Source organism: Gavia stellata, chromosome 8 (assembly GCF_030936135.1).
Source record: "Gavia stellata isolate bGavSte3 chromosome 8, bGavSte3.hap2, whole genome shotgun sequence".
Classification (NCBI taxonomy): Eukaryota; Metazoa; Chordata; class Aves; order Gaviiformes; family Gaviidae; genus Gavia; species Gavia stellata.
Genome location: NC_082601.1, coordinates 495,507 through 523,353, shown reverse-complemented (window position 1 = coordinate 523,353; position 27,847 = coordinate 495,507). Strand labels below are relative to the sequence as shown.

The 27,847-nt window shown below is 38.9% G+C and overlaps 1 long non-coding RNA gene across 2 annotated transcripts; it reads right to left on the bottom strand.

The window, feature by feature from the left end:
* Nucleotides 1-1,991: 1,991 nt before the first annotated feature.
* Nucleotides 1,992-27,746, bottom strand: LOC132317417 (uncharacterized). Of its 2 annotated transcripts, none has more exons than XR_009484076.1 (6): nt 27,676-27,746; nt 23,583-23,636; nt 20,720-20,808; nt 16,431-16,533; nt 8,169-8,276; nt 1,992-2,324 (listed from the first exon to the last, which is right to left on the bottom strand). It is a non-coding gene; the product is annotated as an uncharacterized LOC132317417 (long non-coding RNA). The 2 variants fall into 2 exon arrangements; XR_009484077.1 differs by lacking the exon at nt 27,676-27,746 and adding an exon at nt 25,041-25,054.
* Between the last annotated feature and the right edge of the window lie 101 nt (nt 27,747-27,847).

The window sequence follows — 27,847 nt, the reverse complement described above, 5'->3', positions numbered from 1 at the left end:
GTTAAAAAGGAGATGAAACCGAAGTGAACTAGGATTATTAGTTAACTAGGCTGAAAAGAATCCTGGCCCCTAAAAAGACACTTTTCTCTTTTTTTGGTGGTCTTTACTCCTGCCTGAAGGAGACGTGTCCATTATGAACAAGTTAGGCAATGTAAGTCATACATGAATGTTTGTAACTCTCAACAGTCTGACACGAAATTTTGGTGAATTGGTATCATTACATACAAGAAGTCTATATGAAAGGACAGATGAGAAATTTTTTTCAGGACAGCATCCATGAGATGATTCTTTGACTTCTGTTAGTTGTCTTGAAGAGTACGCCTGAACTGTAGTCGGCTCATACCTTTCCTCAGATACTGCAGCGAACATTTTTAACTACCGTGCACGTCATCTGTTCAGCTAGGGATTTAGGTTAGTCAACAGATCGCTTCTGCCCAAGCTGGGTATTGCTGCTTCACACCAAGCCCCTTGTAAGTGCTGCAGTCTTGCACTGCCTTGTAAAATTTCTCCTGTATGCTTGAAGGAAGAGAAATGGAGTGACTCATCTTAGTGTAACACAAAGATCTAGGATATATCCTAAAATACTAGCTCTAGACACATACACAGTGAGAACACCGGGCTCTGGCATGACGACACAGCTATGTGAAGACAGAACAGGCCCAACAAATATGGGTGAACTGCCAAGTGAGATGAAACCTTCACGGCCAAACCCAACTTTACAGGGTAGCAAAAGGAGAGAGATGTGGATGAGCCTGGTAGGAGCAGAGATGAGTTATGCAGAAAGCCAAGGTTTAGCTATAAGAAGGATTGCGAATGCTGGAGAAAGACAAACTCTCCAGCCTATCCCAGCTAAGAGGCACTGGCTTAACTGAGAAGACCTCAGCCGAGGACACCAGTGGTGTGCATTCTGTGTTTGAGCTACTGCGAGAAAGACTAATGCTCATAAAAGGTAACAATGTAAACGTTAGTCAACTTTTAAAAAACCCAAACAAACCATGAGTTTGTGGCTATGGGTCAATTATTGCAGCTGTCAACAACAGTAGATAAAGGGCTTAGAAGGAAAGCTGTCATTCTGAGACCAACTATGAAATTTCTCGTAGGTAAGGCCAGATAGGAGGAATCTTCACACGCTGTGGCATAAAGGTGCAAGGATTCATTTCTGGCTATGAGACGGAAATGAGGCAAGGACTAATTTCTGGCTGCACCACTTACTTTGCTCCATCATTCCTTGGACCTGGACAATTATTACTGAAGTTTAAGACTGTCCACTGCTACTGTGCACAATGGTGCCTTCCTAACAATGATCAGCGTCTACTGAGGTGTCAGCCTCGCAGATTTGAAAAGATCTGCTAGTCTTCATCAAGAGGAAAATAGCCCCTTTTCAACAAAACAGAGCTTCCGAATAACTAGCCCACGGACAGCGACACTCCTGTCTTCCAAGCAAACCGCGGTTCTCTGCAGGCCATGATCAAGCTGAGTATCTGCGTAAATACAGCAGCGTTAGGCTCCCAAAAGCCTGAAGTACACAGGTCTAAAAATACTTTAAGGGGAGAAATTGCTATGCATCCTATAAAATGGAAAGATCAACAAGATTATTTAGGTACTTAAAACATACAGTTGTCATGCTGTGCCATAGCCTGTAACACTTACTTCAACAGATTGGGAATTAAAACTTGGCTAGGCTAACTGTACTGAAATTACACAGAAGAAAATCCTGTGAATAGGTATTTAGAAACATTTACGTTGTAATGTGACCTCTATTACAGAATCATCCATGAGGGGAAAAATATCAGTCAGGTAATTTTTAAGCTGACCCACCCACCGTAAGCTGGGCAAAGGTACTACACCTTTTGCGATTCATGTAAATCGCTGACACAATAAGGTTATTTTTCCTGTGCCTTTTTTCAGAAACCAGTCTCCAGCTGACATGTGAATCTTATGCAACAGCCCTGAACATCATACATTGCTACATATGAAAGTAACAGTTCTTCAGAAAGAAAGCATGACCTTTATTAATTTTCTCCCATCTGATGTTTTTTCACTGAATTTACATCTGATGGCAGCTCATGTTTATATAAAGTCAATGAAATATCACTGAGGTAGTAACTTATAACGGTAATAGTGATAGCAACAGGAATAACAATAGCATTTATAAGTGCTGAAAACAAATGCTGAGTTGGTTTTTTTATTGCCAAGTTCTGTGACTAACTTTTGAGCCTCATACTGCATCTCTTCTGATATTCCTGATATCTGCATCTCTTCACAAAACCTCAGTCAGGCTGCAGTTAAGTCCAATACGACACAGTCACGTTACATCCATATAACTGAAAGAGAAAATTTAGGTGATCCTTGTAGGTTAAAACTTTGTTTCCAAAGATGAGCTAAAGATCTCTGAATAATACCATTGGCTTCTAGTTTGACATATTTACTTTTAAAATTGTTTTTTTTAATAAATCAAAGTCTAGCAACGTACAACAGGCTCAGAAGAGTACACAACTCAGAATGAGGCAGTCTTTGAAGCAAAGCATAAAAGCTGGGGGGTGGGGTGGGGGGCAGGGAGCAACCTCTCCCTAAAAAAAAAACAAAGGAATTTCTCCACAACTTCTCTATCAGAGGGAAAGTAAATTCTTGACTTGCTCCTGAACACCCAGATCCTGGTCCAAAATTACGAAATTGAAATGGCACAGCAGTGACTACAGTGTATCAGAACTAGTACTCAGGAACTGCCCTTTTCACCGTTCCAGTTCAGTTTTTTTAAACAAGCCTAAGGAAGAGCCAGACAGCTATTATTATGATGTTTAACTTCAAAATGACAATTACATAAAACCTGAAAGTTTGTAAAAAAATTTTAAAGAGCACTGTGAAAGGGGTGTTTGTGAATTGAAGGAAAAGTACTTAATGACACTATATTAAAGGCTTAAAGCAAATGCATAGTATCTATCGAGACATTTCAGAAAGATAAAAATTAAAAAAGCTAGTATGATTAAACTGCAAGGTAACGGAATAAGAGAGAAGTAAACATCAATCCTTAAAAAGACTGCAGTTATGTACAAATGAGGAAAAGAAAGAGTCAAAACATTTGGTTGGTTAAATGCAAAAAACTACAGTAAACTCTTCCAAAAAAAAAAAGCTTTACTTGGGAAGGGATTTTAAACACTAATTACTTTTTCAGATACTGAAGAAACAGCAAGTCTGCCAGAGATATACTTGAAGGTACTAAAGGGGAAAAAAGAAAGGGGAAAAAAAAAAGAAGCCAAACATCTAACAGATATATCCCCTTGCCTCAGGATAATATGATAACGTGGATATTAAAATGTCATGTACACTGAAACATTACTAGATGAATCCTTCGTGTATTTATTAATACAGTCACTGAAGGTAGTGCGAGTTTAATACGTCTGTCCCACCCTATTCCCCAGCCAAGTCCAACAGGTCACTGTCAGCAAAGTGCTCAGGTCTCTTGTCTGACAGTGTAAAGCTGTTGCTAGGTTTAAGGTGGACAATAGCATTTCTGAAGATCAAAAATACATAAAACTTCGTTATTTTTAATGAGCTACTGGGGGGAAATAAGCTGCTGAATTGCACTTTTGACTTCTAAAAGGCTGAGTTGGTAGACAGACTGCATTTACATGGGTTTTGCTCAACTTGCAGCATAGGCAACACCAATTCACATCCTCACACTTAACCCTACATAGCCAGAGCTCGTAACACTGAATAATTGTAACCAACTCGATCTCAAAAATACCTGGACTTATCCATGTGTCTACAATTCACCTGGGGCCTATTTCCAATATAACTTTATAAAGATTCTGGAAAAATACAAACCTTGCTCCCGTGTCATGGAATAGATATATAATTTGGAATAAACTTTTTTCCTAGTATTTTCAGATTTGGGGGATTGTTATGAAGTAATTTTTTTAATTATGATAATCACCTTCCGCAACAAAGTTTAACTCCAAGTCTGACTGCTGTACGGATTTAACTAAGGCTATTCTAGATTTCTTTCTACACCAAGGAATTTAGACTCCCTAGCCCTAATATTTCATCACTTTATACCTTTATACAGGGCTAGAATGAAGCATTTTAACACCTTTTTTGCAGAGACTATTGCGCCCACTGACACATACTACCTTGCCTCAGACAAAAGGTGCATTTCTTCTCCAGGCTCCTTCTAGCTGCTGCCAAAAAAACAGCAGCAAGCAGGGACTGAGCAATTTTACATATTCTTCAGACTGGTCCACAGGACACCCTTCCTTCATCTGTGCTTGTATAATCATTTACTGCCATGCTAAGGGAACATAAAAGACATAGCAATGCAAATCATCCCTTCAACTAGGAAAAAACCCACTTAGCAGAGTTCTAAAAAAAACAGGAGTGAAGATGATAAAGAGGACAAACTGAGTTTCTTAGTGCCTAGGTTAATGAGCTAAAGTGGAAGCGAGAGCAGGAAAGCTTAAAAACATCAAGAGAAGGAAAACCACATCTTTTGAGATTCTTACTGAGATTTATTTTCTATGTAAAACAAGTTAAGTTTAGAGTCATTTAGCAGATTAAAAATAATTCTCAGTAGTAGTAGTAGTAGTAGTAGTAGTAGTAGTAGTAGTAGCCATTACGATGATAAGCATCTGGAACTTTTATGTAAATCGCTTTCTCATTTTCTTGCTTTATTTTGATAGTTACTATTTGCAAAGCTGTTTGTTTTTCAGAAAACGTTAGAACAGCAATCATATTTATCATCTTTATGAAAGAACTGGAACATAAATACAAGCCAAGTACCTCTGTAGAAGGAGATCTGTCTAGCTCCAGAGGTGTGTGTGTTTTACACACTTTACATGGGGATATTTAAATTAATGCACTCTTTTTCCCTATTTATTTTAGTTTGAAGATCAGACAATATATTTTTAAATGTTTTTCCTCTGATTAATAAATAGAACAGGGATGGTTTTCAACACAGGTGTATCAAATGGGATGTGAACTTCCAGACCTGACCACAGAAAAAGTATCTCCTGTTGGACAAACTCAAATTAAGGGAAGAAACCGAGCTGAATATACTGGTTTTGTACTGTGGGATATAAAAAAGACTGTCAAAACTTGTATTTCAGGGTTGTTTTTTTACAGCAAAGTAGTCTGTGTGTTCTGACTATCTTTACAGATACAACTAATGGCCTGTTCCTAAGATTACAAGAAAATACACAGCAGTGATTATATGTTTTAAGCTAAGCTAAAATTTGAACATGCCCTTCCCTACAGGAGCTGAAATATTATGGAAAAGGATATGGTTAGCACAGCACGATCTGGTAAGTACGTACGTTCACTAGCTCAGTGTGCCAGTTAAGATCTAAGGAGGTGGAAGGGGCCATGTCCAGTCCACAGTTTGAGCAGTATATGGCAGAACAAAAGGTGAGCTCTTTTGAACTGCATGGAAAATGTGCCTGGTTTTTTATCTTTCCACAGATGGAAAAAGCACTAAGAACTTGCTCATCTCCACAGCAGCTGCAAATAGCATTGAATACAGCTTTCTGCTTCTACATAAGGACCAGCAAATACCTCGTTTTCAAGTTGATACATACACTATCTCCTCCTCTTTCTAATATTTAGAGTTCTATCCATTCCAGAATAATAGCTAAACTAGTGTTTAGAGACTACTGCATTTGCATAGCATTCACATAGCATTCTAGGAAGCTCTCTTTCTATTGGAACCAGCTCTTCTGAGTCATTTTTGACCAACAATTGGAGGCTTCAAATCAAGGCTGATTCATCAGAAATGTATATTTTCTTTTAAAAAGGTCCTTTCTAAACACAGGCAGTGAACAGAAGAATACACAAACACATACAGCTCACTGCTTTTCCCATTTCTGTTTTCTCCTAGGGATGGAATCACCTCTTGCCAGGGAGAAGTCATGCCTTTCTAGCATCAGCACCTTGGCCTGTGAGACCGAGAATTCCCTCATCAATTGGGAGCCATATGTTCTTGATATCCCATTTGTTGATTATCTTCCCGTCCCACATTTTCCTTATCGCTGTGCTTATAAACTCCTAATATATCCCACTTCAAAAAAAAAACCCAAACACAAAACCCCACCACATCTTGGCAAATAACTACTGCATAAAATACTAAGCACAGTCAACTTCTGCATGCTCCACTCCACTCATATAGCCAGGATTATGATTTAACACACCACATTGAAGAACTGTACAGAAACACCACTACCTATAATCTTCCTCATGCAGTAAGTGACCTTCCCTTAAAGATAACTGCTTGTTAATCAAAGCACTTGGAGATTAATCCTTTTAACGTACACATCTTTTCCTACTCTCAAAAAATCAGAAAATGTACACTCTATTGCCCATTTTGGCACAAAAGAGGCAGGGCCACAGCATAGATATAATTTCAGAATAAACATGATTTTCCCCCTTTAAAAAATGTACATGTTTCAAATCAGTGAAAGAACTTGTCTGGTCTGAAATTTCTTCCGGATGATCTATAAACCGCCTTGTATTTACACTACAAAAGAGTAATGAGAGAATTAAACAGGATTTACAAGCTGTGGGCTTGCCATACTGATTCTTAGCTGAGCTCGTATCTGAGATGCCACGCTAGCTTTATTTTCACTAAAGCTGAGATATGCAATTTCTTGTTTGTACAGTGTAAGTGCTTTTTATTATTAATTTACATTCTTCTCAGTTCTTCTAAGCATCATCCTTTTCCTCCAGCTAAAAGGGACAGTCAATCAGCAGACTTTAATACTCTTGCTGATTTGCCATTCACTGCTTCTGGAAACTTTGACAAAAGACAAACTGTATCCAAAGTACAACCATTCCAAAGAGAAGTGCCCAGACTCAGCTGGATTCCAACATTTATGTATGCCCTAAACTGCAGGGGAGTTATGATGACTTCTGTAAGGCTGACATTTCCTTTGTATGACCAGCAGCATCTCAAGCAATTCAATTAGTAGATTCATATGAACACTCAACTCTACCCATATGCAATTCTCTACAGACAGCCACACCATACTTCCTCTCGTCCAAGAAGAGCTTCAATAATCTCAAAACCCATGGCATGCTGCTTCAGGAGAGAACATTTTCAAAATGATCTGCTAGTGACGCAAATGCCATGGTTTACTCATAACAACTATGCCAAACGAGATAGCCACAGCCACAAAACCATAAGCTTTGGCTGGCTAAACCTGCTCACCTATGGCAAAGTTTGTTCCTCTAAACTTGTCACGCACATGGCAATAGCTTTTACTATCAAGAAGCCACTCTCAAAGTGAGTTTCTGCAAATCTCTTCACAAACAACTAACAGCTATACACCCCTCCTGCACTACTGGTTTGAATGGGAAGCCTGACAGGAAATACGTTGGTACAATTACCATCACATTATGGAATGCCAGTAGAGGAGGCTGCCAAAAGACAACTCACAGGGGATACGCTGCCTCCCATCTTGCCAAGCAACGTGTAAGCATGGCAACGGGACTGCAGAAAGGGAGACCTGAAAAGGCTGACTTTTGTCAGCTTAGACCTACAGCAAAAGGTCTGATGCCTTTTAGACCAACTTTTTCAGAGGAATCGGCTGCAGAGGCCTCAGGCCCTCCGGTGAGTACTGAGCAACATTCACTACCTACCACAATCATTTTCTATGAAGCACATAATAGCATTTTCCAAAGCTAAAACATGCCTTCGACACAATGTGAATGCAACATATATACTGTGTTGTGGTTCCTGTAACATCTGACTGTAGATTTATTCCTTTTTTTTTTCTGTCACATTCTCATGAGCGTATGTGTCTGCTTTCTGTTGGGTGGCCACTGGGTGAGTGGTCTTGAATAAACACAGCCATGAACTTGCAGGACATTCTGATCTGAAGTATGCTGCTGGCTGTATTCTCTGAGCAGCCCACCATTAGCTTAAGATGGGAATACTCTCAGAGCCTGGATCCAAAACTCAAGTTCTTAAAAGATTAGCACTTCTCATCATCAAGACAGATGTGACATAAAAGGTCAGTCACTGAGTTTGGCAAATGTAAGACATGAAAACAGCCAGCAATCCAATTTCTTTCCCAGCCAAGCCCTTAACTCGTGAAAACATGATATAAGACTGGTGTACATAAAGCACTGTTTGCAGTATGTAATTAGTTCTTGGTAAGGAGAAGACCTTGATGTTTTACCTCAGAGAAGCCTAAATCAGGAGCAGGGTAATGTTCAGAGCATTCTGTCAGGGGATATGGAGGGATACCTCTCTCCAAACACGTAACGTAGGTGGGAGAAGTCACAGTCTGCAAAGGAAGACAGAAATCGACAGCAAGGTTCTTCATTTGCTCACAATTAGCAACAAAGTGGTATTTTGTGAGTTCCTTTATCCAAAGATATCATTACTTTATTAGAAAGTCTAAATATTGTATATTTAGATGCATGAAACTTACAGGGCATTCATCATTTTAAAGTGCATGTATTTTTAAAAAAATGGAGCTTTCTTTTGCTCTTATTAGGTTTTTCAGGCTATCAAAATTTTTTTTAATATTTACTTAGCTTTCTTTGTGGCATTTTAATTAACAGTAGAGTTGATAATTACATCATAATTAGACATGCTGCTGTAATCATCCTAGATGTGCTACTTTCATAAAACCTAATCAGGTATGCTTAAAATGTGTAACTGGAACATTCTAGAGGACTTTTAGATTAACTCCAGAAATACAGTTCTGATTGGGTTTTGTCAACATGATGTAGGACAACCAAATCTATCATCAGCTATATAGCTTTCCACACTAGAAATCTATTCTGAAACCATACTGCTAAAAACAAACAAATAAATAAAACCGAAGTAGTACACAGACGTAGAGCAGGTACCAACGACTCAACTACTGCACTGACAGTTTGCTTCAGTAAGCCTCTCCTCAAGTTTGTGTGGGAGCGTGTTTGCATCTCCCTAAACCCGGTACAAGTTTCACTAGAATATCTGGAACAGGTTATTTCCCAGAGTAAGCGTTAACTGTCAAAAGCCCGTGTTCTCAATTTTGAGATGAAAACATGGAGACTTCTCTGAGACTTGTGTACTTTAATTTCAATCTGCCATGAGCACTATTTCATTTATGGCAGCATTTTAAAATGGGCAGTGCCAAAACAAAGAAAGCAAGCACCCATAGCACTACCTCTCAAAGACTTTCTATCAGCTATTTTAGCAGCTAGAGCATACACGGTAGGTGAAAAGCAATAGCATGCATTTTTCCAATGAAAGAAGCTAGATCTTTAGAAAGTAAACCACCTACAGATGAAGAGCTGAAACACAGAAAACCAGTCATACTTTATTTTTCCCTTAACCTTGCCTGTTGTCAAGGAGGGTGTTTGAAGGGAAAGGATTCATTACATTTTTCTAAGTTCTGCATATGTTTAAGAAGTTTACTCAGAAAGTCACTTAATGCTTTGTGAGATTTTAGCATAATTTCATTTTACTCTCTCTTATGGAACAGTTACATTCTCTGCATAACTTTCTGGTGAAAAGAGGAAAAAAAAGCTGGAAAAGTGGCTTTTTTCATTCTTCCGTGGCTTAGAGCACACTGAATGCTCATATTTCCCATGCAATGATTCACATCTGGACTGAGACCAAAGGCAGAGTTCCATATGGATGCATCACTTTCTAAAAACATAATGGACATCATAGAAAATAAATAAGAAATTTGTACTATATCAGCAAACTGCATTAGAATGCATTACTTATTCTATAAAAAGCATTGCCTGCTATCAGTCTCACATGTAACAGTGGGGTGCCTCCTTCTGCTTTAAATTGACTTGCTACTTCTGCACTTATACCCTCTGCTTAAATGCAAATTCTGCAATAGAGTTTATTATAGTAAATAATATCAAGGTCTAGTATCAGTTGTTTTGCTATCAAAATGAAGATTAGGAAAGGTATATTCACGATAATATCCCATCCATCCTACACATACAAATGTACATCAGGTAGACAATGGACTATATATCCAAGCATCCCTCTAGAACAGAGAACAGCAGGCTCTGCTGAACCAAATTCATATAAAACTAAATTTAAATAAACGAAGTAAAGAAATAAAAGCTATGAAAGAAGGTCTTATGTGTTACATACTCCAACCTAACACAACCCATTTAGAATTTCACTCTGTTGGACAAAATTGGGCCTCATTTATATTAGTCATACTTACCCTTCAAAAGCAAAAAGGTAAAATGAAAGTAACTGAGGTATAAACACTGAAAAAAAAAGCAAGAGTCAGAAACATAATGTGCATAACTGAGATTCTGTGCCTGAGAAACAAAACACTGTTCTAATGAGAGCAAGTCAAAAGACTTACTTTGATGCCACCTTCATGACCTACTACTGTTTCGGCATTCTGCTTTGCTCCACCTTGTCATCTACATGTATGACTGCCCACCACAGTGGAAAATGTGTGAGGAAGAGTTGACATGTTTCTTGACAAAGGTCAAGACTTGACAAAGGTCAGTGGAGAACTGCAAAATAGGGGAATTACTCGTATATTCCACACACAAGAGAATAATTACAGTTCATGAGAGAAGGAAAAAGCATATTGGACAACATTCAGTTCAGACTAAACCTTAGTTTACATTTATTTTATTTATCTAATGATATTAGTATGTTTCAAGTTTCACTCAGGAAAGTAATAGTCTGGCCAGAGGAGCTTATAGAATACAAAGGAGATTTAAAAACAACAGACTGGTAACACAGCTACATTAGATTGTTGTATGTGTGTCTTACACTAAAGGAAGAAGCAGGAAAATGGGTTACAGTTAACGTGTTGATAACTTGTGTTGCATGTCAATCTATCTCTTTGTATGTGTAACTGGAAACACTATAATGACAACACACTTCTCTGAAACACTTAATACGAATTCAATAACCCCAAAGGCCCAAGTAGCACAGTTTGGGAACTAAAGCTTTAGTCTACTTTGATTATTGTTAAATGTGTAGCTTCAATAGTATGGAACACAATGGAGGCTGCAAAATCTACCCAAGAAGCTGGGTAAATAGGTAAGGTGTTGACTGAGCTTCTTGTTATTCCTAGATGGGCTCACACTAGCAAATTTAAAGCCAACTTCTGTATATCATAGATAAGACATATGCGTCCTCGGACTGTAACATGCATTTATACAAAACTTCATACAAATGTTAGGAAACAAAAAGTAGTATCGTGGACAAAGAGATCAACATTTTTTATCCCTGTTTCTATTTCTCTACAATTACCTGAAAGGAAGTTGCAGAGAGGTGGGTGTTGGCCTCTTCTCCCAAGTGACAAGTGACAGGACAAGAGGAAATGGCCTCAAGTTGCGCCAGGGGAGGTTTAGACTGGATATTAGGAAAAATTTCTTTACTGAGAGAGTGGTGAAGCACAAGAATAAACTGCCCAGGGAAGTGGTAGAGTCACCATCCCTGGAGGTGTTCAAGGAACGTGTGGACGAGGCATTGTGGGACATGGTTTAATGGGCATGGTGGTGTTTGTTGGTTGACGGTTGGACTTGACGATCTTACAGGTCTTTTCCAACCTTAGTGATTCTGTGATTGAAATGAGTCCCGCATACTTTCACATAAGGGATGGGGTTTTTTTCATTAGTTACTGAAGATAAGCTGGGAAAAAGTCAGCGTGCCACATGAAAGCTTTATATGTCATAGCTAATGTGAGATGATCTGAAATTTCTAGGGTAGACTTCCCTCAGTTCACACAAGCTGGTCACTAACACAGTGGACGTTTTTGGATTCAGAGATCCATCAGTGTGTTAACAGAAGGCCTTATGAAGAACAATGAAAACCTGCCAGTCACCAGCAGCAGTGTTACCCTAGGAAATTAAACAGCTGACACTCATTGCTCCATCAATGGAACTATTAGGAGGAGGGTTAAGCCTACACACAGAGCAGAAAATGGAACACTTGCTCGTCCACTGCAAAGTCTGTCGCTGTAAGTATTTTGAAATAGGCTCTTTCCCCATAGCAAAAGGATTTAGTAATCCAAATAATGATGATGATGATGATGATGATGGTCTGTGCTAAAATACTTTGCCAATGAGAATACTATAAATCTGCACATTAAATCTTCAGTGACATGTTGGCTCATGCAAGCAAACAATTAAGACAACAGTTTCCCTTGTCTGTGGAACCTAGTGAGTTTAAAAAAAAAAGACTGAAGCTGAAATGAGGAATTAATCACATCTGTAGGCAAGCTCTAAAGAGGGATTGAGGACAAGAAAAAAAGTATGAGAACAGGAATACTTTATGGTGTTTTAAAAAGAGAATGCAACAGCTTCTTCAGAGATACCATCATACGTAACTGCCCATTCCATTGTTGAACATGGGCATTCATACATAATATTAAGGTTTTGGTTCTCTTTAGATGTTCAAAGCATTTCTTTCTGCTCAAACCACATGCAAAGTTGATTCAACTCCTACGCATTATTTAAAGAGTGAGGGCAGACTAGTTAACATGGATAGATGAAATTTCAGGTGTTGATCACACCCCTTCTGAACACAGGCCAGGAAAAGTACGCAGTAAGGCAGTGTTTGCTGGGAAGGTATGCTATTAAATTGCAAAAATAGAAAGTTCTTGCTTCTGTGCTTAGTCTAGGGAATAAAAGTGGTTATAAAAGAATGTAATGGGTGTGGCAGTGGCTAATAACAAGCAAGGTCACAACAGCTGTCTGGTCCAACTGCCTACAGGCGGTTTGTGCAGAGAGCACTATCCTGCCACAGGAAGAAATTTCAACTTTTTTTTTTCTCATGCCAATAGAGATTCATAGTGCTGTAAAAAGCAAAGCAGGCATTCCCTTTGGGAGACTACAGCAGTAGCACTTCCACAGACATCTGAAGGGCTGGATCAGCTTGTCAGGGTCAGCTGGTTCACTGACCTTAGCCATGAAGTTGACCAGTCTGAGTCCTAGAGCAGGCCAATAATCTCAGGCACCGTATCTCCTTACTACTTCAGGGTACCCTAAATATTAGTAAATATCTCTACACATACATCCATCGACACAAAGTAATCACACAGTATGAGAAAAGATTGATCTCCGTTAGGACTAAATACAAAAGACCTCCAGATCATTACAGAAGGCTTATCATCAAGCTTTGTAGCACAGTTCATTTGACTATGTCCTAAAATTATCCAAATAGTTAAGTAAATCCAGAGTCTGCCAGTGCATCCCCAGAATGGCCAGAGATACAGGAAACTTAGATCATCATATCACATGAGATGCTGAATTACTACTGTTGACAATCTCCCTCCTGACCAAAAAACAATCCTTGTATATGAGTGCCTAGTAAGAGAACAAAATATACATTCCTTCAGTTTGGCTGTAAATTCTCCAGCACTCCTATTGATCCAGATCCTATTTAAAGCTGTCACTCATCCAGAGAGGTTACTATGTTGTTTTAGAAGAAGATTTATCTAATTTCAAATATTGCACACAATTATAAACCCATACAATGAAACCGGGATAAGGCCATTCATCAATTGTCAAAAAGGCATTTAGTTTGAATTTGTCTAGCTTGCTGATATTATTAAACATTCAAACGTTGAAAACAAAAAAAATCTTCTAAATTTTATAGGAATGTTAACCCCTGCTCATGCCTGACATACTAAGGGCTACAAAGGAAACTCTGTCATAACCCTACTCCTTTCACATGACTGAAACTCTCTGTTCAACTCTTTACCAGTTATGAATTTTGACAATGAAGCTTGTAAAAAAGACTAAGCAAAACCACTCTCAGCACAAGTAAACTTCTAAGTCCGTTTGTTTGAACAAGGTTGAAAATGACCCATATTTGAAACCAAACTTGAAATCTAAGAATATAGTCTTCAACAGAGCCTACTGACTTAACAAATTGCACAGAAAAGCAAGTCACTCTGAAAATGCTCACTAGGTGGTTTTTGCAGATCTAGCTGCCATGCAATTTTGTCTCAGTGATTATCCTCCCTAATCTAAGTGCTTTTAAGATATGGTGGCAGTTAACAAGACCATAAAGCCCGTTTGGTCCAATGGCACAGAAGGTGTTGTGCACGTATCCTGCTATAGTGCTAGAGGAACAAACTGTCTGGCTGTAAATTGTAAGGCTATAGCTGCTATCCTGCTATGGGGACAAACATGCTAAGATGAAGATTTCTCTTCAAATAGCATGAAAACTGTCCTAGTTGATGCGCAGGGGTGTAAGTTGCGTAGTTTACAAAGCCTATGTGTTAAGAGGAGATATGAAGAGCTGGGAAAGCTCATTTCAGCTTGGTCCTACAAATGCTAAAATCCTCTGCTTCATGACCACCATCTAGTGGCAGTTCATCTATAGAGTTACATTTATGAGAATATGAAATACTTTTGTTTCCCTGTCAACACAGTACAGACAAATCACTTCCTGCACTTTCCAAGCAGTATGTAAACAAGATCACAAGGACACGCTTCCCCAAGACTTCTATTTCCACAGCCTGCAACACATATTATTTATATAGCATAATATGTGTTACTGCCCCATACATGCTGATCCTACTCTGTAGTCTGATGGGGGAAAGAGAGGAATCCTTGTGCCTCTGTTTCCTTCTCATTTTCTTCTAAGTGATTGGCACCTCACAAGACAGAAGGACTAACCCACTCTGTCTGCATCCATGGTGAAGACCATGGTGAGGCAGGCTGTGCCCCTGCAGCCCGGGGAGGACCCCACGCCAGAGCAGGTGGATGCCCAAAGGAGGCTGTGACCCCGTGGGAAGCCCACGCTGGAGCAGGCTCCTGGCAGGACCTGTGGACCCGTGGAGAGGAGCCCACGCTGGAGCAGGTTTGCTGGCAGGACTTGTGACCCCACAGGGGACCCATGCTGGAGCAGTCTGTTCCTGAAGGACTGCACCCTGTGGGAAGGACCCACGCTGCAGCAGTTTGTGAAGAACGGCAGCCCGTGGGAAGGACTCATGTTGGAGAAGTTTGTGGAGAACTGTCTCCCACGGGAGGGACCCCACGCTGAAACAGAGGAAGAATGTGAGGAGGAGGGAGTGGCAGAGACCACGTGTGATGAACTGACCGCCACCCGCATTCCCTGTCCCCCTGTGCCACTTGGGGGTAGAAGGTAGAGAAAATCGGAAGTGAAGTTGAGCCCAGGAAGAAGGGAGGGGTGGGGAAGGTGTTTTAAGATTTGTTTTTATTTTCTCATTACCCTACTCTGATTTTGACTGGTAATAAATGAAACTAATTTCCCCAAGCCGAGTCTGTTTTGCCTGTGACGATAATGGTGAGGGATCTCCCTGTCCTCATCTCAACCCATGAGCCTTTCATTATATTTTCTCTCCCCTGTCCAGCTGAGGAAGGGGAGTGATAGAGCAGCTTTGGTGGGCACCCGGCGTCCAGCCAGGGTCAACCCACCACACCTCAACCTTGACCCGTACACTCAAACAAGGAAAGACTGTCATCTGCCTCGCAAGATGAATCTCCCCATAACTATCGTAACAACACAAACAGAAGAAAAATGGGTATACTAAAACTAATTCTGATTATTCAATTTTAGCACCTTTGTATAATTTTTATGACATTCTGCAAAGACTATCAATTATAACATTTTCCTCTTGTTTAATTTTTATTCCTCTACGTAAATACAGAAATTACATTTTAGCTCCGTACTACTACAATGTTATCCCAACCCTGCTATAAGTGATAGCCAGCCAAATGAGAGCAGGGGCAATTCACAAGTTCTCTCCTTCCATTTTCCAGCTTATCGATATGCTTCCAAGGAGCATCCCGTAATCACTACTGTTTCAGAAAGCTGCTGCTCCAATGGCAATTACTGAAGAATTTGAATCAGTTTCTACCCTCCATGAAAAAGGTAAATTTCTTCTTTACAGCTGGGTCCAGTATGAAGTTATGTATGGTAAAGAATGACTATTAAATTACTGAATATCACGTGCCCTCTAGTGGCTAGTCACTCTCATACAAAAGGTTGCTTTTGTATACTTGTTCAGAAAAATAGATACGATGACAAGTAATTTGCACTTGGCTAGCTCCAAGGAGTTCAATACCACATGACATGTAAAACCTGCAACATACTAAAAAATATTTTGCTTTCTTTTGCTTCCCACCATTAAGCTGTTTTCTGAGGGTGAATGTCCAAAGCCATGATCAACAGCAAGAAAATACAGTGAATTCTCATGTTTAACCTTTGAGCAAGCAAGTGTTGCTGTTATATGACAGGAATAGTGAAATCTGTATAAGGGTTTCCATACAGTTCAGTATGTTGCAATTTAATTCTTTAGAATAGATTCACTTATTCCACTACCCAGTAATAATTTTTTTTAACAAGGACACTTCAGTGGATAAAACACATGATGACAAAGGTATATCTTTCTGGTCATTCTGTCTAAAAAGTTTGATTCTTTAACCAAAAATTAGCTAGTAAGGTATATTTTCTCCTTAATGATATTAGCCTTTACCTTCCAGCACTATCGTGCAGTGCCAGGACACTTCTTTTGCTCTTGTAATCTGTGAAACAACTGGCATCCAGATCAGAACCAGAACTCGAACTTCTCAAGTTTCCTAGAAGAAACATGTAAGCTTTACAGATGTGAAGCCAGACTTCCTACAGATTTTGTCAGATACATAATATATGCACTAGTGAACAATTATATCAATATAAAAATCACTGAGCATATGGCTGCCTTCACTAATTGGTCTTCTCCATGCTTCAGATACACTTAACAATAATGTTCTTGGCAACATTATTAACTTTATGCTGAACTACTATAAAGAGACAATAAAAACCCAGGACAGAGGAAAAAAAAATTTAAGCATGTATCAATAAAAAATAAGTCATATACCTGCACCAGAATATTTGTTGTCTGCATCATGCTCCTGCAGCATCTAAAAATGGCTGTATAAACTGAAAAATGTATTGCCTGTCTGTAACTGAGCTTAAGAGCACAGCAATAGCATTTCACCATTCAATTACCAGATGTAAAAACAGTATCAGTATAGCAATACTGGAGGTAAGATGAATAAGGGAAAATACTGTAGAGTCATGAGCAACAGATTTAACAACACAGAGAGATGAATTAAATAAAACATGATACATGAGGAAGATATTCCATATGCCTGGGTGCTGAAGCGCTTGTTTTAGATGTGGACTGTGCCTGGTATATAATCATGCTAATAGCTATTAGCTAGATTAGATCAAGTAATCAGACAGTCTGCTTGGAAACATGTTGATTCTTGATTCTGCCAAGTGACTTTTCAAAATTTGCAATCAGGTGATAACTTGCCTGTAGAATGTACCTTCTAAAGGAGGAATTGTCATGAAAGGTGAAAGAGCTCCAGAGCACTGAGAACACCACTTAAAAAATTTCCTATGACTACTGTCTCTTTATCACAGTTAAAATTCTGTGTCTGCCCTCAGGCTTTCCCACATGTGCCTCCGTTATGAAAAAATCCCACGTTCTAAAAATACATAGAACCATTACAATATAAATTCCATTCCTAATTCAGTCATTCACAGACTACTACCATTAAAAGAAATCTATCCCAAGCATTAGATGAACATCTCTGAAGTCTGATATTTACATGATTGTGACTTCAATGGAAATAGGACTGAGAATGGCAGGAAGAGATTTCAACTGCACTATCCCATGGTCACAGAAGAATGACTCTCTCACTTATTCCCCCTACAAAGACAAACCAGTCTAATAATTTCCAACAGAAAAAATCTAAATAAATTAAAGCATTAAATAAAATCAGATTTACAAATCTATGCTGATGTTGTGGTATTTTAATAGTGCCACGGGCTACCTGTCAAGAAGAAGGTACTCTGGTAAGTACTATGCAGATATGATTTCCATTCACAACAGCTTCTGGTTTAAATATGTAACAAGTGAGAGAGGTATTATTCACCAGAAATGGTGAATTATATTTAATATCACAAGAAATCCACAACATCGACTTACTATTTCTTATTTAAACCAAGTTCCCACGATTTTCCCAAGAATTTCTGGAACAGCTGTACAATGGCACTAAACTTTTTTATTATTAACGCTTCAGGCAGCACACCAAATCTGTATTACACGACTGCCTTCTGTGGTAAGTTAAGAACCATCACCTCTACAACCTGTATGGTAAAAAAGTTTCTTTCATGTTCCATGTATTTCATGATTCACACTCATCAGATTGCACAATGTGGTTTTCATGATTGCACTTATGTTTCCATACTATGGGATTAATTTAGCATTGATCAATGGCTCAGTTTGCCACTCTAGTTTCAGCATTAAAAGTACAGACTTTTACTGTATGACCTAAAGTCTGGATTTTAGAGGCAGTGAAGGAGCTGTCTTTTAGACAACTCTCTGAAAAGCCAAGCTTAAACATTCAAACCAACAGATACAAATCTAAACCTGTTCAGAATTGCCTTCTTTCAATTAGTTTTATAGAGGTTGTGGAAGCAGGATAGCATGGATATTGCAGGAAGCATGGATGAGAACTGCTATGGCTTTTATGCCTTAGTAGGAATATTGTTTTGTTTTTAACTAAAGCCAGGAAGGACTAGGTTTTGATACTGAAGTATGCTTGTAGACAATGCGTAGAGATGGTTACCTCACTAACACAGCTAGTTTTTTAAGCAGAAACATGAAGCCAATACATCTAATTATTATTTGTCACAGTATCAAAAGAATCCCAACAGTTCAACTGCCAAACTCCAAGTTTGAATTGAGGGTACTGGGGAACAGAGTAATGGCGAAGAGTTTGACACTGAACCTGCGTGCAGGAGATGCAAGCTGCACCAAGTTTAGCAGGCTCACATGGGTCTTCCAGATTTTTCTGCTCTCGTGCTTTATTTATTCTAATTTTCTCACTCCCGCTTTTCTTCACATCTATTTCTTCCTTATCCTGCAGCATCTCCAAGATACCTCATTTTCCTATGTGAATTCTAGGTCCACTCCCAAAAAAAGTAAAGTAGGCTGTGCCAGCACATTAAAATAAAACTATTTACAAAAAGTATCCACTGGTGAGGGTTACGTCTCATCTGAGTAGATAAGCTCTAATGGGGCCTTAAATTTGAAATGAAAGCACCATGGATGGGAATCACCACCACAACTTTCCAAAACATGTCAATAATGAAATACGGAAGTAAGTTCATAGCTCTTTTACAATGTCTGCCTGAGAACTACACTGCTGCTGGGAGAAGGAATGACAGAAGGATTTAACAGGTTTGCTATTGCATGCTTCAACTTCTAGGATCGAAACCTGCGGACAATATCTAATAGTGACTAGCATGCAAATAGAAAAAAGAAACTTCTGATACCTAACCAGTGCGAAGAGATACTGACTTTGGTTCATTTGTCAGTGCTATTAGTAGATGCAGAGAAAATAAATGCTGTATTATCTTAAGGAAAAGCTCCCGAATCATTCAGCTCTGCTATAAGGAAGGTACCACACCCAAGGTCACGTAAATAAACTGAAAACCCAATATTTCTCTGCTGAGGCAGAGTAACATTAACATGAAAACCCCTTACTACTGAACAAATGCTTCAGAAAAAGTTTCTTTTGTTATCTCTCCTTCAGATCATTTTATTTGAAAGAATTTCTTTCCCCAATCAAAATTGTCATCATGCATTTCAAGCTAAACACTTATTGGCAGAGACATGCAGTACTATTGACTTTAATATTTGCAAAGTAAGTTGCTTTTTTAGGGAGGAAATTGCTGCATTTCAAAGCTATTTCCTGCCTCAAACATACAGAACTAAAATAGCAAATAGATCTGGTTTAGACTGGATGTCCTTTAACTTTTTCTGCTCTAAAAATCCAAGCCAACAGTAGTCATCCACAAGGTAGCTGTCGTGCTGTAAATCCCTACTGGTTTCTTATTCCATGTTCTCTTCTACTTTTTCTACTTCATTTCCCCATTCTTCTGATTCCACTTCATCACATCCTATTTTCACATTCTCTCTTCTTTTGTTTTTAATTGTTGAGATCCAAGAATAAGACAACCCCAAATAAATCATGAGACTAACTATTTTTTCTTCTTTCATGTTTTGCTTTCAGAAGAGCTCTCTAAAAGAGATAATTTTTGTGATGAAATGCTTTGGCACAGCAGAGCAGAACATGTTTACAATATTCTAGAAAAATCTCCTTGGCATTATGTGTTACGGTTTCAACAACTGCTTGCAGATAAAATTAACACAGTCTCATCACAATATATGCAGATTTTGCTCTCTGACTCAGGCAGGGGTTATTCTTGCATGAGTCAGGGAACTGCAAGCAGTGCTTTCGTAGCTGTCTTTTTAAGCCACCGACTATTGCAACACAATGCCAAAATTTGTGATGAAGATGTCTTCATCCACAACATGGTTTACAACATAGATGGTAAACACTAAAAGATAATTCCTTAATGGAATTTTTCATTTTAAATACTGAAAATGAAACTGTGAAGAAGTTTAGCAAATAAGTAATTCCAGATTAGCTGTATCTACTTCCAGTTCTTATGTTTCATTGTAAGATTATTATAATCAGATATTTATCTTGGGTGATGCTATTCCTACATAGGACATTTATTTTGGACAATGCTATTTCCAAACAGGATGAAACAGGACTAACTACCAGAACTCAGGGATGATAAAAATCACAGAAAAGATTGAGAAAATCTGAGTAATAGTTCACAGTAGAATTATTTTAGAATTAGGTATCAATCACACAAAAAGCTTCATACGTAGTAAGAAAAAACATTAATGAACACTACCTTTGAAACCAGGTCCTTTGTTGTTTTTAGCAAGTACTCTCTTCAACTTTTGCAGGGTATTCCAGTAGCCATACTACCTTGATACTCATCTGAGGCAATAAAAACAGTTTAAGAAAACATGTCTTCATCGTCAATGACAGTATCTAAGCAGAATGTATCATATTTCATTAACACTCTGTCACTAAGTTGCTAGTTTCTTATTTAAGAAGGGAAACAATTACAATGAACTATACATGGGAAAGTATGTAAAATCACACCTGAAAAATCTGCTTGTGCCAGCCAGTGCTGGAAAATTTTTAACCGAAGCCTACTACGACTAATTATATGTATTTAATATATTAAGCAACAAAGAAAAATAATGCATGTTCCTAGTTCACTGCAGTTTTGAATGTCATTTTCATTGGTATAAAATATTATCACTGACGTTACCACTTTGAAAATATATCTGTTTAACACAAATGTCACAGTCACTTCATGGACATTTTGTATTAATTAAGGGTGAAATTACGGTGCTACCGAAGGCAAAGAGACTTCATTGTGGCCAAAGAATTAATTTCATACCACAGCTTTTCAAAGAGCAAATGAAATTCAGGCTAGACTTTCTGAATGCCAGAATTGGATCTTTTGGCTGAAGTGATGAAATACTCAATAATTTAAACATTATGACAGGTGGGTATTTTTAATAAATTCTGTGAAATTTTTATACAGGTTAAGTAGTATAACTCCTCTTATTACTATGCATTAGACAATTCAGAAGGGTTTGTTAAAGGCTGCATTGTTGTATTTTTGAGGTGTGACAGTAAACTATAACAGGCCTGGAAACAAAGGGGTTTTTTTTAACTCTTTTTTATATGTATATAACTCACAACAGAGAGAAAGTATCCGTATCTAGCAGCTAACAGTCTTCCAGGCTTGATTTGAGAGTGCAAGTAATTCACTGGTATGCTGCATGTGTATTTTGGATACTATGCATCCAAAGTATTTACAGTATTTTGAAACTGCCTATTTTTTTAATGGATTCTTTCTCACACATTAAGAATAAAAGCTTGTGAGTATCACCATACCCTTTTTGTGTTGTTGCCAACATACTCTTACTTTGTTCTTTAAGCACACAGGGCAATAATGAATACTTAAGTAGGTTTTGCACACTGAAATGCGGGAGGGTTGCTTAAACTACTCAAGGATTACAGTCTTCGCCGCTTTAGCACTAAAGCCCTGTTTAGTTAAATTGGATTTAGGCTTTCAAAAGTAAACTGTGATGTTTTTCAGTTGAATAGGCTGCTTCTGGCCTCATTGACAGGCCAAATGCTAGTTTGGGACGACTCCTTACACTACATACAGAGGCAGAATTCTGACCTCAGCTCTACAGAACAGGAGTCCCTTTTCCCACACAGGTGTAGCAGTGACTAGCAGGACTGAAGCTGGGTGTTTCTGGGTACGCTCCAGCTTCCACAGCTTCACGCAACAGTTCTGTCTGATCCCAGCATGCTAACGTAACAGAGAAGATAGTGGCTGAACAGACTTGCCCATGACTCTCAGTTGGGCCATTCCAGATAAGAATAATAAAATCATCTACATATGCACTTCTTAAATTCTAGCTTCTTTTTATCAAAATAAGGGTGCATTTCAGCAACAGGCTTGCTGGATTGTGCATTTAAAAACTTAGCAATACAAAGTCAGTTATGTCCAGAAGATTGCAATTCAAACAGAAAATTTAAATCTAACCCCCACAACAGTGGTCTCCAACTTTTTTTATCACGCACACCTATCAGTAAAAAAAATATTGAGCCCACACCCCCAATATATGTATATTAATTTATAAGTTATATACATGTACTACAGTACTAATAAAGTACATTATAAAACATACACAAAAAAGAAATTAAAAAAGGATGCGATAAAGATGAAATTTTTTTTATAATTTTATTTATTAATGGTACAGGCAACCTTTTTGCTCTCACAAAATTAATAATGGACAATATAATATTAATAACAATAATAACATTTTAGTGAGAGCTATATGATTGAAGCTATAATTGCTTCATTATTTTTTAAAATATTGGTTTAACACTTCGTGATAACAGCAATTTGAAGGTGTCCGTTTGTTTTGATACTCGGTTTTAACGGCCATCGTAGCTGAAATAAACCACCTCACAAAGATACGCAGATCCAAATGGAGGAAGTGCATTGTTGGCTGCACTTACTAAATCATGATACTCATTTTTCACTCCCATCTGCTAATTATGCAAAGGCTTTACTTGAAATTTGGCTAGTAAATTTTCACCTTCCCTGATGTTAATCATTTGTTCTTGCAAACTAATGGAAAGGTGTTGCATTTTTGTATTTTTAACACATGGGTTCAAACCCCATTGAAACGCTTCATTTGGAAGATTTTTAAATAGGTTACAAATTTCTGTTTCCAAGTTTTTTAAGTGTACAGATATGATAGGTTTTATAGGTGACACATCATTTTTGGCACAATATCACACAACAATAATTTCCAAACGTCCATTTGGAAATAAATTATTGCTATGTTTATTGGTTTTGTAATTGGAATTGTAAATTATTGTTATGTATATTGTTGACGGTTGGACTTGATGATCTTACAGGTCTTTTCCAACCTTAACGATTCTGTGATTCTGTTTTCAAAATGCTCTCCATAGCACCAGTTTCTTTCAAAAAGCAGTTACCTTCTCGTTCATTGTTAAAGTGTCCCCTTTACCTTGAAGGGACACATTAAGTGTACTTATTTTTCTGAAAATGTTAGCTAGATTACATCCTACTGACAGCCACTTGTCATCACAGAAAAAGTCAGCAAATTTGGAACACTTACCTTCTTGTGAAAGAAAAATGCGTAACTCACCTTGAAGTCTGAGAACTCTTCAATGCATTTTGCCATGAGATAACCAGCAAACCTCTGTGTGGTACAAAAGATTTTTATGGTCACTCCCCATCTCATTCTACTACTTAAAGGTCATCTTGTTACAAAATTAACCACATTGATGACATCCTTTAGCACTTTGTGCACTTCTGGCTTCAACTTCTTTGCTGCAATAGCTTGCCTATGAATGATGCAGCTCATTAATTTTATGTGTGGTGCAATCTCTGTAAGCTTACTCTAGAACCCTTCCTTTATTCCAGTCAAAACAGCCGCTCCATTAGTGGTTACACTTACATGTTTTTTCCATAAAACACTGCTGTTCTTAAAGAACTCATTTGCTGATGAGAATGTATCCAGTATATATATTTCCTTTACTGGTTCACAAAAAAGTAGTTCTACTGTATGTCATTACTGAAACAGAATCTAGCAATACCGTAAACTGAAACATGTTAGAAATAACCTGGACTTTCAGCCAACTGTATAGCGAACCTCCCACAATGCATGTGTGCTAACGCTTGTTTCTTCAAATCTTCAGCAATGTTTTCTATGAATCTTCCAATAGCATTTGCTGACAAAGGAATGCATTTTACTTTGTCTCCATATTGTTTTCCATGTACTATTTCAGCCATTGTTACCACCACAGAAAGAAAAAGTGTTTCCCTGATGGCATGTACCTTTTTGTCTTTCGCTATTAATTAAGTGTTTATCAATTAAGTGGTTTTGGCTAGGATAGAGTTAATTTTCTTGACAGTAGCTACTATGGGGCTGTGTTTTGGATTTGTGCTGAAAACAGTGTTGGTAACACAGAGATGTTTTCCTTACTGCTGAGCAGCACTTGCACAGAGCCCAGGCCTTTTCTGCTTCTCACCCCACCAGCCAGCAGGCTGGGGGTGCACAAGAAGTTGGGAGGGGACAGAGCCAGGACAGCTGACCCCAGCTGACCAAAGGGATGTCGTGCTCAGCTTTTGCTTTACATATTAAACTGTCTTTATCTCAACCTACGAGTTTTCTCACTTTTGCCCTTCCAATTCCCCCATCCCACCAGGGGGGAGCGAGCGAGCGGCTGCGTGGTGCTTAGTTGCTGAACGGGGTTAAACCACGACAGTAAGAAACCTCAAAAGAGGCTTCTAAAGATTTACAATTAAGTTTACTGATGTGATTATGTAGGTGATTGAGTTACCACATGACTCTAAAACAAATCACTGCAAAACCGTAGAGGTTTGTCTTCATTTTCTGGGTGCTTAATTTTTAAATGTTTTGCTAATTGTGATGTCTTTATACTACCATTAGCTATAATCTCAGGGCACAATACACAGTCAGGGTGAGGTTCATCATTAATGACAGCAGCTATAAATCCGTATTTCAAGTAGTCTTCTTGATAATTTCAAATTTTTTTGGCTGACTTCTCCTCAGAACTGATCAGAATGTCATTGTTTTTACCTTGTAACGTGGCTGACGAGCTTGTACTAGGAGTAGGTGAAGCGTCAGCTCTGCCATTTTCTTGTTGTTCGCTTGCACTCGCATTATCTTCAACCCATGGATTCTTTGCAGGAATCTCTTTAAGCCACTTGTCCATTTTGTGAGCATTATTTTAGTTAAAACTAGATAATATAACTCATAAATCCACTCAACCAGGCACACACAAACTGCAATACATCACGATCCACTAAAAGTGAGCAAACGAATGAAGGCACCACTGGGAACCCCTCTGCCTTGTGAACACCCCTCTGCCTCCAGGAGACGTTGGTACCGTACATGACACAGGACCCTCTAACATAAAGACCAACCAACTGAGGGCACCAGTGTCAAGCTGTATATTAAATATTAGTAAAGCATAATTTCTTTTTTTTCTTTTTTAAAGATAATAAATGTAAGTAGAAATTCTAAAATTTTCTTTATGCACACCAACGGATCAGTCTTGCACAACCCTGGGCTGCGCGTGCCTTACTTTGGAGACCACTGCCCTAGGCAACTGGTGAGCAATAAACAGTCTGTTACCAACTTGTTTCCAAGTTAAATGGGTGACTCGATTTTATAATAAATTAAATGGATCTTTCAAATGTCTCATTTAAGCTGACAAAGTTCAGCCTTAGTTCTCCAAAGGATTTGGAAAACCTGTTGACAATGAGAGACTACTTCTTATAATCCTCATGTGGCTTCGCCCAGCAGCTTTGTTGCTGTCCTTTCTTGGAACTTACGTCCTTACTGTTCATGCTGTTTCCCTCCTGCATTTATGACATGCTAGTTGATTAACATGTAAGTTATTGTATCTTAGGCAAAAACGCAATTTTCAGTAAGGTATAGGCAGCAGGAACAGAATAACTAACTCTTCAAGATAAAGATCTTATAATATAAATTATATCAGTAATGCATTAGTAATAAAAGATGGTAAAATCATACAATAATGCAGAAATAGGAGGCATTGTGAGGTATTTTTAATGTTTTCAAGTTTTTAGCAGCTTCTTAAGAAAAATGGAAGGGGGGATCATTTTGTTAAGTGACATACAAAAAAGTAGGGCTTGTGTTAGTATTTAATGAACAGAAGACTTAAATTGGTCATGATGATATGTCAAGGCTTTAAAATGGACAGTAAAAAAAAATTTTTTAATTGCCTTCATTGTGTAAAACACCAATGTTTATGTTAAAGTCACAGATGTTTTTTTAAAAAAAGGCCTGTGAATGTCAACATTTAACTTCTGTCTCAAGCAGATATTAATGGTTGAAGAGGATACGATTTACCCCACTACATCAAGTTCTACATTCTTTTGCTTGAAATAAAAGATCGGCACATAGTCCTTCGAAGCTCTATCTGTAGCCTTACTGCTAAAATACTTGTTTAAAACTGGGGGGAAAAGTGACTAAAAAAGTCTCCTATCATCACTGTAAAGCTTCTGTATTTCACTGTGGCTTCCCCCAACAAATATGGATTAACTGTAAAGGTAAAGTTTTCCTCAAATATTTGTGCATCTCCTGATCAGTGGAACAAAAAGCCGTCCAGCCTTCTCTAGAGAGAAAAAATTTGTAATTTAGAGGCTTTTTGCCCAGACATTGGGCACCTAGTAGACAAATGCACAGTTACATATATTTACATAACAGTATGGAGGTTGTTCGTAACTATTACAACATTAGACATCAGTCCTAAAATTTGGACCACAAATCCACAGCTGAACTTGGTATCATTGACAGTTAAAACCAGGCTCTGCTGCAGTACCACTTAAAAACTCCAAGAGAAACGGACGACTAGTTTTTGTCCCAGAAGAGAATACTTTCTTCAGTCAGGATACAAAGTTGTACCCAACTCTACACTAACTTCCTTATTTTCATTAGAAGTAGTTAGCAGGCGCAGCAAAATAGCATAGCAAACCCATACGCCTGAAATACGTATTATCACTACGACAGCAAAAAATGAGATGCTGTAATACGATACCTGGCACTGTAAATGAAATTTTCCTTCTGTACCACTGAAGTCAGCGTTAGCTCCATTGACTAAACCAGACTCTTCCCTCACCTGCCTATGTATTAGAGGGCGTTTCCAGGGAACAGGCGGCCGTAAGCGCCTGGCTCAGGTTCTGAGGGGACGCCAGCTCCGAACGGGACGGCCTGTGGCACGGAGAGCGCCGGCTGCCCGCCACGGGGTGAGCTCCCACCGCGGCCTTGCCCTCAGCCGGGGCGCGAGCAGCTGAGGCACTCCTCCGCACAGACACCGATTTTCACTAAATCCAGAGCAGGGAGCGGTATCTGCAACCCCCGGCCCTCTGTCAAACGTGGCCGGGAGCACCCGGGGGGTTGAAAAGTCCTCAGTCACGGGAAGGAATGCATCAAAGCACAGAGGCTGAACGCGTGACCTTGGATTCTGTAGGAAGCGCAGCTAAAAAATTTAACAAAACCACAAATCAACGGTGAAATTCCAAAAACAACAGTAAAAAACTTGAGGCACGTACAAGCGAGAAAAATTCTAAGCTAAATACCACAGTTTCCGCCGGAGTGAGCTGGGACAGCGATCAATCTAATGCCACCCCTCACACAGGGAACCTCCCTCCTTCGGCCACCCCCTCCTCCTTTTCGCCTGACTTACGCGATGCCCCCGTGCTGCAGCGCTGCCGCCTCCCTCAGTCAGGAGCGGCAGGGAGCTCCACCCGTGCTGACCTGCTGGAACAGAACACCCCCCCCGCCGCCCCGGCCCCCGCGCTCCTCCGCGATCCTCCGCCGGACCGCCCCGCTCCGGGCGGCGAGCGCCCGCCCCCCGC